The sequence below is a fragment of the Ceratotherium simum genome, chromosome 24 (genome assembly GCF_057802395.1).
Source record: "Ceratotherium simum simum isolate JZ-2026a chromosome 24, ASM5780239v1, whole genome shotgun sequence".
Lineage (NCBI taxonomy): Eukaryota > Metazoa > Chordata > Mammalia > Perissodactyla > Rhinocerotidae > Ceratotherium > Ceratotherium simum.
In genome coordinates this window covers 34,300,761-34,312,948 of record NC_141923.1, presented here as the reverse complement: position 1 = coordinate 34,312,948, position 12,188 = coordinate 34,300,761, and the positions used below count along the sequence as shown (strand labels likewise).

The window sequence follows — 12,188 nt, the reverse complement described above, 5'->3', positions numbered from 1 at the left end:
GTGGGTGCAGGGAGACTGGGGCCTTCGCCCCTGGCCCCAATCAGAGCCCTCTACCCAATTCCACACCCCCAGCCCCATGGGCTCCACTACTTGAACTTAGTGGGTTGTTGGATATGAAATCCAGGCCTTTTTGTCCCTGTCTTCCTTCTCCTCAGCCTCCCCAGAGCACTGCACACACATTCTTCTTAGTGCCTGACACCTCGACAGTCACTTCTGTCACACACTCCCCCATCATACGCAGGAAGAGGAGTTAAATGAAACCCCCATGTTGCTTTTTAAAAACCTGTTCTTGTGCTGAATTTGGAGTGCTTTATGGAGCACGGGTTAATTATCTCCCACAGCTGTGGGGGAAACCGAGGCATGGGAGGGCAGGGGGCAGCAGGTGACCTGCACCCACTGCAGGTAGGTGCGATCAGTGCCACCGGCTGGCTCTCCAGGTTCCCGCTGAACCTAAGAGAACCAGAGAAAGACAGGGCTGTGTCTGGGAGCTTGCTGTGACACGGCCGCCGCTGTGTGAGGGCAGAAAGAGGAGACGCACGAGGAAGCTGAAAAATCTGTTGGGCTTAAGGCTCGAGTAATTACATGAGAGTATGGGGAAGCACCTCGCACAGTGCCCAGCCCGTGGGAACCAAACAAATGCCGGGTTGGTTCCTTGGCAAACTCCTGCTTCCTGGGTCACCAAGGAAGATGGGAGAAGGAGCATCTGTCCTCGCCACTCCTCAGCCCAGAGGTAGAAAGACTGAACAGGAACTCTGGGAGGGAAGATGCCCTGGGGCAGGAGCTGGGGAGAGGCCCAATACAAAGATCCTCCAGGCAGTTCCTACTCTGAACTGGGGGGTCTGCTTCAGGGTATATCAAGGGTATAGCACATATTTGTGAACTGTAAAGTGTTCGCAAGTCAACAAAGTTCCTCTTTTGTCCAGCACCAGCCAGTTTGCTTTGGAATTATCCTCCAGCCCTCTCTTGGAAAACCCAGCCCAGAGAGGGCAGACCCCACCCTGGGGAGCTGTTCCTTTGAGAAGCAGGCACCCACCTCCCAGGCAGGGCAGGGATCAGAGAGTTCTTGGAGGGTTGCCCCACAGGCAGCCAGCCGGCGGAGGAGAGCATGGATCTCCGCCACAGCCCTGGGACTGCTTAGAGCTGAGTTTCTCCCGCCAACTGCACCCTCCGCACTAAGGGGACCGCAGGCCCCCAAACCAGGGCCTGCCCTCGTCTGACCAAAGGCAACCAGATCTGCTGCAGCTGTTCAGTGCGAGAACAAGCTCTCCCAGAGACCAGGGAAGCAGCTGGAGAAAGATTCCTGCCAGCCCGGGGGTGTAAATATTTACACAACGTGGTGCGTGGGAAGAGGGACGGCAGAGGAAGGTGGCAGGAACGAAGCAGCACTGAGAAGGCAGACTCAAGGAGCCTGTGCTTTGGGCTCAGGTGGGAAGGGCAAGAGGTCGCTGGGATCCTAATCTCCACCTGAATTCCTACATCCAAGAGACCGAATCCTTGCCCCTACTCTCCTGCCAGAGTTGAGGGGAGAACTTAGAAGAAAATTCATCCCCGGAGAATCCCCTAACCGTTCCTTCTTTCTAGAATAGCCCTCAACCTCTGCCATGAACCAGAGATAAACCAAGTGCACAGGGCCCAGGAGTTAAGGGCCTGGGGGCTCCTGCGGCTCATGGTTATGGGTCTTAAAGGATGTTGGACCCCAAGAGTTGGACTCCAGGGCTGACGGCTTAGAAAACATAAGCAAATTATAAAATACAAGCAAAGATTTCTCTCAAACTTCTATATAATCAATCCTACTTTTCTAAAGTGGCAGAGAACATTGTGCATTGATGAAGATGATGATGAGGAATGGATGGGACCTGGCAAGAGAGCAAGGTGTGGAGAAGGTGAGGGGGCCCTGGATGGCACTCCCAGAGAAGCACATGGTCACCATCACCACAGCGCCTAGGGAAAGACAGTGCAGCCCAGTGGGCATCTACCTGGTGCTCTTGGGCCCCTCCCTCACAATGCAGCTCAGCTTTAGGTGTGCCCCAGGCAGAGCACTGGTGCATCTGCCCCTGGCTGGGCCTGCTGGACTCAACCAGCGCCCAACGGCATTGGTGCCCCAGGGTGGGAAGCAAGCCTGGGGGCGGGGGCACAGGACAGCCAGATGGACTCCAGTCGATTTGCCTCAGACAGCTGGGGAGCAGAGCCAGGACCGGCCTCACACCCCTCCCCCATCACTCCAGACAAGGAGGGGTGCGGCTGCAACTTCTAGGTTTTCTCTGCCACCGCGCCCATCGAGAAGTGCCACCTGCTCCTATCAGAACCTGGGCTGACCCTCAGGGCCTCCCGCAGGTGGGGTTTGTGTTGCTTCCCAGTGGCCAAGAGCTTTTAAGACACCTCACAATTATCAGTCTCTTCTTGTATTCTCCCTGTGCCCTCAAAACACCCCCTGGCCAGGGGTGGGGGAGGTTGGAAAAGAAGGACTTTCCCCTGGAAAACTGCCTCGGTCTCCCCAGCAGACAGCTCCAGATGCCCAGGCAGACTTCAGCCAGAGAGTGAGGACGAAAGGATACCCAGACTCCCCCAGGAGGCAGACCCTACGCTGCAAGTCCTCCCACCCACAGCATAGAGCTTTGTAAGTGACACATTCCCAGTGGGTGCACCTCCCTGAGCTCCAGCCTTTCTGGGTGGAACCTGGTGAATCCCCTGCACCCATCCACCCAGAGAAGGATGGATTCCATTGCCTCCCTGAGCAATGGGCCCAGGCCCACACACCATGGAGGAAACACCATCTGCCCTCAACCCTCAGCCCGGGCCTGGCAGACATCAACCCTCACAGGGGGAGAGCATCACTGTCTCCAGCCCCCTCTCCAGAAGGAAGCTCCTCTTCCAAGGACACCAGGGGCTGGGGGAGGATCTTCAGATGCCCAGGTCCTCTTCTGCCACCGTGCCTCTGCCTGCCGGCTGTGGCCTCCTACTTGCCAGCACTGCTTAAACAGATGAACAAGAATAAAAGCTTGTGTGGCCCAAAGAAAGCTTTAGGGGAAAGAACTGAAGCTGAAGGAAAAGGGAAAAAAAAAAAAAAAAACTGTAAGAAATGGGAGAGGAGGGAAATTCAGGAAAGAGACAAAATAAACCACCCAGGAATCCAGATGTAAAACAAGGCAGGCCAAAAGAAAAGAAAAATTATGGTAAGGAGGCAGAGAGGGGTGAGGAGGGGAATTGAGAATAAAAAGAAGAGGGAGACAGTTATAAATATTCTGAAAAGAGAGAAGAATGTGAAAGCAAACAACACCAGAAAAAATAAAAAAGAGAGACCCAGGAGAGAAGAGGAGGCAGCAATGAATTTAAAACAACTGCTTTGACCCGCAACCAACCACACTCAGTTATGTTCTGAGTCTTACTGCTTTTTGTGGATTTCAGTCTCTTCAGAACACTGAGGAAGGACAGTCCTAGAAAAGCAAGCTTTCCTTTTGGCCCTTGTTTTTCCTACAATTCTCCCAACTCACCCCTACTGTTGGTCTTTTGCAGAGTGAGGGCTGATCTTCCTGGGGCAAGGCCTAAAACCATTCCAGTTCATCCCCAAGCCTGGTGGCTTCCATGATGGTGCCCTCTGGAGGGCTCACTGGAGAATCTGAGCAGGAGGAGGCCTGTGGCAGGAGAAGCATTGGGGGTGATGGAGCTGTGTTATTGGCTTTGCATCTTCCAGAGAGAGGCTAATCCAGCCACCTCTCTGTGGACCAGGGCTAACCCAACCCACAGACACGCCATTCCTGGAACAGCAGGGGTTTATGGAAGAGGAATACCCAACTCTATGCGAAGCCAGAGGAGTCCCAGCAAATGCAACTTTTGGAAACAACTTAAGATGATTTAAATTAATTTCCAGGCATTCCCAAAGGGACCTAAAGACAGCCACAGCTTTCTCATTGCCATGGTTGGCGAACAGCTTCTTGAAGTTCACTTTCAATGCTTTGGGTCCACAAACCCATCAACACTTACAGAAAATGCTGGTTCCCCTCCCATGTCTTCTTGGCCTCTTTCAGCCTTCTGTAGACTCTCTTTCTTCTGAGTGTCTTCTGACGGCTCTCTTTCTTGTGTCTTCTTTGGTTTCTCCATTTCCCTTACTTAATCAAACCCACCTCTGCCCACTCTTCCATTTCTCTAGGGCAGCAAGTGTTGCAAGAAAGTAAAACAAGACAAGGCAAAATCGAGAAGCAAAGGAAGTAAAAACGCCAGTGAGTTTGCCTTAGCGCTCAGCTTTGGCATGCCCAGGCTGTCTGCAGTGGGTGAGGTTGGCCCCCAGTGGACAGGGGTCTGAGCCTCACTAGGCCACCTAAAACTGCTCCTCCAGAGTTCAGCCAAGGGGAAGCCACACAGGCTGAACTCTGATCAACTGGGACAAAGAAAATGGTGCCCACACCAGGCCTTCTCCCTCTGAGAATTCTTAAATACTTGATGCTGATTCTGTACATTCCAAAAGTCATATTTTTCTTCTAGCAAAAACTGAGAGACGTGACAAAGTGTATAGAAGGGATAATGTCTAGGTTGTGGCCTTAGATACTCAACCCAGTTTCTTCTTTTCCCTGTTAACCTTCAAACCTGTCACAGTCATATAATCGATGACTCAAAACTATTATTTAACCATGAAAAAAGACAAACCAGGAAATTAGAGGCTGAATGACCTAAAATTTATTCCATTCAACTGAGCTAATCTCCTAATAAGGGTGTGTATAATAATAAGTCATGCTACATCTCTTCTGGAAGATGTGAACATTGCAGGGAACAGTGCATAGCGCCTGCAGATCCCAACTTGTCGAAATTTGTCCTCAAAAGGGTAAGTGCCTGGTCCTAGGCCAAGTTGCCTAGCAGTTTGTTAAACGAGTCTTAACATTTGGGAACCAATATGTTGCAATGGAGAGCACCTGATGTTCAGGCTGACCACATTCAAAGCCGGCACTGCCACTTTCTAGGCAAGCAAGGGACGTACCTGCCCTCCCTTAGTCTCCTCCGCTGTGAAATGGCAGTGACAGCGATACCCATCTCCTGCGGCTGCTGTGAGGACGGATGAGCAAGCGCTTGGCACATGTGAGCAGCCCCCCTTCCTAAAAGCGCCCCAGTCAACTGTTGCTGTATGTTAAGCTGCGAATTGGCAAGACCAAGAAGAAGGCCGGAAGCCCCATAAAGTGGGGTTCCACAGAGTCACTGGAACACAGTCAAGTATCCTGAGCAAAAGAAGAGGGTCCCAGAGGAGGCCCAGGCAGCTGGCGGGTGGAGCGCTGCACGGACAGCCAAGGACAGCCACTCACAGCCAGGCGTCCACGTGGGTGGGAGGACGCAGGGGGCTGCACTGCAGTCCTCCCGCATTAGCTCAGCGCGGCTGCGTCCCCACCCTTGCATGTGTTCATCTTGACGTGAAACCCAGTGCATACTGACCTCGCCCGCGCTGTGTGCAGGCACTGGCCACGCGGAGAGCGGTAACGGAGCACCTTAAGAAGTGCTCACTGGCCTCAGAGACTTCATAACTGGGCGTTTCTGCCCAAACTCAGAAATCTGTCCTTGAACTAGATTCTAAGGATATGACCAAATGCTGAGAAATTCTTATTTCAGGGCTGGATTTTTTTTTTTTTTCTTTAAGTAGAAAGGCAAAGAGTTCAAAAAATGTTCTGGAAATGTGAACAGCAATCTTGGTAATATTTAGGGAGTATCATTAATTTTTAGGTGAAATAAGAACAATGTGGCTAAGTTGAATGAGTCCATTATTTTTAGAGTCACATACTGAAATATCAACAGGTTATATGATCTGATATATAGGATTTACTTCAAAATTATATGGGAGGTGGGGAGGCAAATGGTGGTAGAAATGAACAAGCTTGGCCAGGAGTTGGTGATGTTGGCGATGGGTACGTGGGGGTTCATCACACTTCTCTGTCTCCTTCTGTATAGGCTTGAAGTTTTCCATAATAAAATGTTTTAAGTTCATAAAAGCTGAAAAAATGTTAACTCAGGGATTCTCGTCTTACTGGTTCTTGCAACATGATATTTACTTCCGAAGTACATGTGCTCTTGGACGAGAGATGAGGCTGTGGAGGGATCTGCCAGGAGCCAGGGAGGGCTGGAGAAGAGACAGGAAGACCACCACCCTAGGGTCAGGAAAGCGCCTCAGACCCCTGTCCCCATACATGCTGGGGACCAAGAGTGGTGTCCTTGCCCCTCAGGGCCTCCCGGGCTGGGAAGAAACATTCAGAGGGACTGGTGTCCATTTTGCATTTCTTTAAAACTCATTGAAAACTTTTTTTAATTGCCTTCAGTGTATTTTAAACCACAATGAACTGATATTTTCAGCAGAGAGCCATTATAGCAGAGTGAGCAAACTACTCAACCTTTCTACCCTCACCTTTCTCAACTGGAAAATGGGGATAATCACGTGTACCCCATTTCCTAGGGTGTGAGGGTCAATGAGATTAATGTGCATCAAGTGCCCTAGCGCCAGGCAGCACTGATAAAGGGTGGGTCTGGTTTGAGGGGTTTTTGGCAAATGTCAGCCTTTAGCCTCTGAAGACCACAGTGGGGGCCACCCCATCTTGGGCACTCTGCTTGACCTGGAGATGCTTGACTTAAACATCTAAAGTAAATAAAAGTCAAGGCACACATACTCTGAGACCTCTTGGGGCCAGGCATCCTGCTGGGTGTCAGCCCCTTCGGGTGTCACAGAGAGGCCACTGCTGTCCTCCTCCCTCCCCATAGGAGCCACCCCTGCTCTGGGGAGAACAAGCTACTTGGGATGGAGCCCCCACAGCTTTCTCTCTAGTTGAAGAGTGAGTTGGAAAATGAGGAAGAGGGCACTGCCCACTCTGGGCCGTGGCTTTGAATGGTGAAATGCGTTCCAAGAAAGCAGACCTTCAGCACATCAACTCATTCCCAAAGATGGGGCAAGGGGTTCAGGGTGCACAGATGGACAGCAGGCCCTGTGCTCAGCAGCACCCCCCTACTGGGAGCTTCTCCAGCCTTCCCCAGCTGAATCTTGGGTAAGCAATCATGAAGGCCTCCAGACACCAGGGGGCAGCACAACACACCCTCCCCTCCAAATGGCTGGACAAAGTGACCTGGCAACAGACACCCTTCCAAGAACAAACCTAAGTAGCTATGGCATGCAGAGGAAGGAAACCCAGGAGAGGCAGGTGGCCCACACAGCCAGCTCATAAGTCTTTGCCACTTGGCCCCAGGCAACTGGTGAGTGGCTTCCTGTGAGACAAGCTTCAGCCAGAAGAGGGTGTTTATGACTTCAGGTGAGGGACCCACAGACTACAGGACTGGAAGGGACAAGGGGACGTAAGCAGAAGACAGTCGGGTCGCTGAGAAAGCGGCCACCTCAAGTCTTTGCATTCTTGCTCTATGGCCTCCTACCAAGCGGATGAGGGATTTTGTCTCATCCTAACCTGCTCCACGTACTAGCCTCTCCTTAACACCACTGTCCACGGAACCCGGCTGCATGTTCTCTGTGCCTTCTTCCCTAGGAAGAAACAGAAAGGAGGGAGGAGAGCCCAAGACAAAGTTCGAACATTCTCAAAAGGTCCTTGGGTTTTGGAACCTTTGAAATGCATTCACAGGATTATTCTAAGCTCTCAGAAAGCCCCCTGGCTCCAGAGAGGAGAGCATCTCTGTGAAACCTTGAGTGCAGGGGCTAAGACCACAGGCTTTGGAGCCACAATGCCTGGGTTCAAATCCCAGCTCTGCTGTTTACCAGCCCTGTAACAATGGGCAACGTACTGAACCATCTGTGCCTCAGTTTCCTCTTCTGTAAAATGAGGGTAACAAATGGCTCTATAGGGCAGAGCTGTTGTTTACAACAGTGGCGGGCGCATAGAAAGCCCTCAATAAATATTAGAAAGTTTCCTCCTCAGCCCAAAGGGGATGTGCTACCAGTGACCCCACAGGTCCTGGAAGAAATAACCATACTACAACGTGGGAAGGCAGTATAAACTTTTCATAGAAAGCACCTTAGAGACATGCACAGAGTACTGCTCTCAACACAGAGTAGAAGCCCCACAGATTTGTGCTTGTTTCCATCAGGATGCAGCTCATGGGGACCACCACACTGTGGAGGCTGTGTGGAGCAGAGGCCTGAATCTGGAGTAGGAATGGGTTGCCTAGGGTCTCCCTGGAGGGGTGCAGAGGAAAGGGGATACTGGGTGCAGCTCTCCTGTGCCCACCTTGGGTTTTGTGCAGGACAAGAAGAAGACATCGCTCAAATCTAGGCTGGACTTAATAAACTCACCAGCCAGAGGCTGAGAGGCAGGCTGGCTGCCCTGTGGGGGCCAGGCCCACGTGGGCAGGCCCAGGGAGAGCCAGCCCTGCAGAGGCCCGGCCTGTACCAGAGGCTGTGAGGAGCCTGCCGGCCTCGCAGCAGGCTTGGGCTTCCCTGGGATGGGGACGAAAGAGTTAAGCCGCCTCTGGGCTCCGAGGGCTGCTCTGCAGCTATAAACAGTGAGCCAAGAGAGGGAGGGAGCTGACACAGGATGTGGCCAGGGCTCGAGCTGTCTGATTATTAACTTCACTTTTATTTGGAGGGGGATTCGATTCTCTGTTTTACTTCCCATCAAGGAAGTGAAAGCCCAGGTCTCGGAGGGGCCTGGTTTCAAATTGTTTTGTCACAGCTCATTTATTTTTCCTCTTAAATAAATAAACAAAACCACCTCTTTGTTTTCCCCTTAATGAGCGTTCAGCAAATCATCTGTGGGTGAGGCACGAAAGGGGTTTTCTGGAGCCCTTCATGGGGCACTTTTGGTTTATTCTTTTAACAGGAAAAAAAAAAGGGATTTTTCCTTTAGCTTCAACCTTCCCCAAGACTCTGGAGATCTCAGCCTGAAATCGTGATCTCAAGCCCAGCTTAGACCTTCCTCGGCTGATCCCTGGGGCCAGACCTGCTGACTGCCGTCCCTTGTCACAGGCTCCAACCCCGAGGCCACACAGAGGAGCCACACAGAGGAAGCAACGAACTCGAACTCGAGACTCAGCGGTTATTCTTCTTGGTCAAGCTGGGACCCATGGTTTTGGTTCCTATGGCACCCTGACATTTCCACCAAAAATAACTTACAGCAATTAAACACACAAAAGGATTCCATTACAGGGCTTAAGAAAACACCATTACAGTGTTCCTTTGCCCAAGGTTCAAAACGTTTGGGAACTTTGTTTCCAACACCAAAAGCCCTTCCATAATTTCATGATTCTCTTGCAACAACCCCTTCCTGAATGACCTACATGTGTGAGGCACCGGGGGAGACACAAAGACCACTACCACATGGTCCCTCCCCTCACAGGGCCCACAATTCAGCAGGGAGAATGCTGCGAGGAAAACAGGAGAGTCCTAGGAAGAGGCTAATGGTATTCTAGGAACACAGCGGAGGGGAGAGAGAGATTCTGCTGGAAACCAAGGGAGGGAAACTGAGGAAGGCTTCCTAGTGGAGCTGATATTTAAGTTGGACCTCGAAGGGCTGACGATATTAAGAATATTCTAGAAGGTGAAGAGTACCCAAATGACAGAGAGACAATATTAATGTGTGAACCTGGTCAGATATAAGACAACAGAAGTGGTGTGGCCTGTAGGGCCTGTGGCTCTCAAACCGCATTCAGAATGGCATTTCAAGTCCTCATGGTGGAGAGGGGCTGAAAGGAAGCACCACTTAGAGTCAGCTGCTGGCTGCCAGTCCTTGACCCTTGGCTTGGAGACTGGCGTGACCTGTGAAGGACTTGCACTCTATGCCGTGAGCAACAGGATACTACACTTGGATACACGCTTGCCTCAGAGCCTGCCGCCTAGCTGCCCGACAAACACCTGATGACCACTAGGAGCCACTTGTGCAACCTCTGGCTTTCTGCTCTGTGAAGACAGGCAAGAAGAAAGAAGATGACTGGAACAAATCCAGTTCACTTACAAAAGCTTGGGCTCCTCATGGCTAATGGGATGGGATTTCCAAACACCCCCCGGGGAAGTTGCCAAGCTCCAAGATTTTCTCGAAGTTCTTAGAAATGCCTCCCCATTGCCCCGGCCTTTCAGCTTCCACACCCTGCCCCTGCCCCGGCCAGCAGGGGGTTAAGCGGCCGCCAACATGGCCGACTTGTTTTGCACTTCGGATGGGGTCACGCGGGAGGCCGCCCTTTGCCTCTGGGGAGGCAGTCAAGGTCTCGCCGCCCTCGCTGGCGCTCTGCCCCAGGCGGCCTGACGGTATCTCCTCCCCTGCGTCCTGCAGGCCTGGGCCTCCGAACCTTCCAGGCCCAAGGCGAGCAAACTCCGCACCAGGCCGGCCTTGGAGGCCGAGGCAGGGAGGCCCCCTCGGAGACGCAGGGGCCAGTGGGGGCCGGCTGGGCCCCGTTGGCTTCCAGAACGTCTGAGGCCCGAGGGCCGAGGCCGCTGCCCGGGACCAGATCCGTCTCCATTTCTTCGCTCCTGGCTGCGGCCGCCCAGCTGCTCTTCCCGGGCAGGCCTCCCGGGGCCGCTCCCGCCCGAGGCTTCGCAGGGGCGCGACGCACGTGGTCGCACTGCCCTCCAGTGGCCAGCCCGCCAAACAGCATGCGTGGGCCGGTGTGGGGTCAGGGATGATGGCCCAGTGTCCACACACTTGGCCTGCCCCTCCTGAGAGAAGGCCTGGCTTGGCTCATCCCCAGATCCCCTTACAGGCGGCCACGCAGCCCTTTGCTCCAGTGGACACTGATCCAACAGCAGGGGACTTGCTTCCCCAGTGGTTCTCAAACTTTGGTGTGCGCCTGAATCCCAGGGTCCAGTTGGTTCAAACCCAGATTGCTGGGTCCCACACCAAAGTCAGAGAATTTGCATTTCTAGCAAGTTCCTGGGTGCTGCTGCTGCGGCTGGTCCTGGGACCACATTTACAGAACCAGTGGCTCAGTTCGCTCGTCCTCTCCTGAGGATTCTGTCATTCACCCCTTGGATATGTAATACACCCTGCTGGGCACTGAGGACCGGAAGTGACCACCACCAAGTTCCCACCCTCACAGGGCTTAGTCTAACAGAGGAGGCAGACTTGTTTAAACAAATAATCTCGTAAATAAATATAAGATTCCATTTGAAAAAGTTTTCCAATTCCTATGAAGGAAAAGAATAAGGTGCTGCAAGAACATATAGACACGGGAAACGAATTTAGATTTGGGACGGGAGGCTGTTGGAGAAGCCCAGCCAGAAGGAGGGGGGAAGAGATCCTGGGGTGGATGGGAGAGGGACTGAGGCTGCAGGCAGAGCAAGTGAGAAGCTCTTGGATGTAGATGCAGAGACTGGAGGGGCGGAGCTGGGGGGCAGAGAGTCAGAGCCCCTAGGTCTACACTTCTGGTACCCAGAGACCTGCCTCTTCAGAGGGGGCAACATTCCGAGGAGAGGAGAGAAGCTAGATACTGAGCTCCTAGCCACCCCCTGCTCAGCGCCCAAGAATGGTGTCCCACCTGCAGGAACCTCAGCCCCTGGCCCACGAACTTCTCGCTGCCTGAACCAGATTTGCTTAGGCCCCTTCCCAGAGCCTGATAGGGAATCACATTTGATGGATCCAGGTTTGCTGAGCAATGGTGAGGAGACATGGCGTATCATCCCATCCATGGATTCCACATTTCACCTCCTCCCTGCTGGGGGTCCAGGATAACAGCCTTTTCTCCAGTGAGCATGTTTAAGCACCTACTGTATGTCTGCACTGGAGTCAGTACAGTGACGTGTGAGGTGTGCCACTCAGGGTGAGGTCTGCCCTGCGCTCTACTGCTGCTCCCAGCACCTGCAGGGCAGGTGGGTGGAGTACACTGTCCCTGCCCCCAGTCTCAGGTCCTAGCCTGCTGCACGAACCCCCACCCCACCCACATGTCCCTGGGGCAGCTCCTTGCGTGGGCCAGGCTGGCAAATGGAAGCCAGGTAGTATTCATTGTTCTGTACCATTTTATATAAGGGACCTGAGCATCCGCCGATTTTGTATCCGCAGGGGTTCCAGGAACCAGATAATCAGATATGGAGGGACAACTGTATTCTATTATGAGGATGCTTGTTACTTGGTATCAATGCCAGCTTGATGGGAGCGGGTGGGGTGAGCACCAAGCCACTCTCTGCTGCCTCTTTATTCCTCATGCTTTAATGAGGAGACATCTTCCTATTGGACCTGTCACCTTGCACAGTCACTTCCTTCCCCAGTTTTTTCAACTGAAAAATGCGGGGTGGGGAT

General features: G+C 52.6%; 1 pseudogene; it reads left to right on the top strand.

Moving 5' to 3' along the window:
• Positions 1 to 9,738: 9,738 nt before the first annotated feature.
• Positions 9,739 to 10,819, top strand: LOC147913926 (uncharacterized; annotated as a pseudogene).
• Positions 10,820 to 12,188: the final 1,369 nt, after the last annotated feature.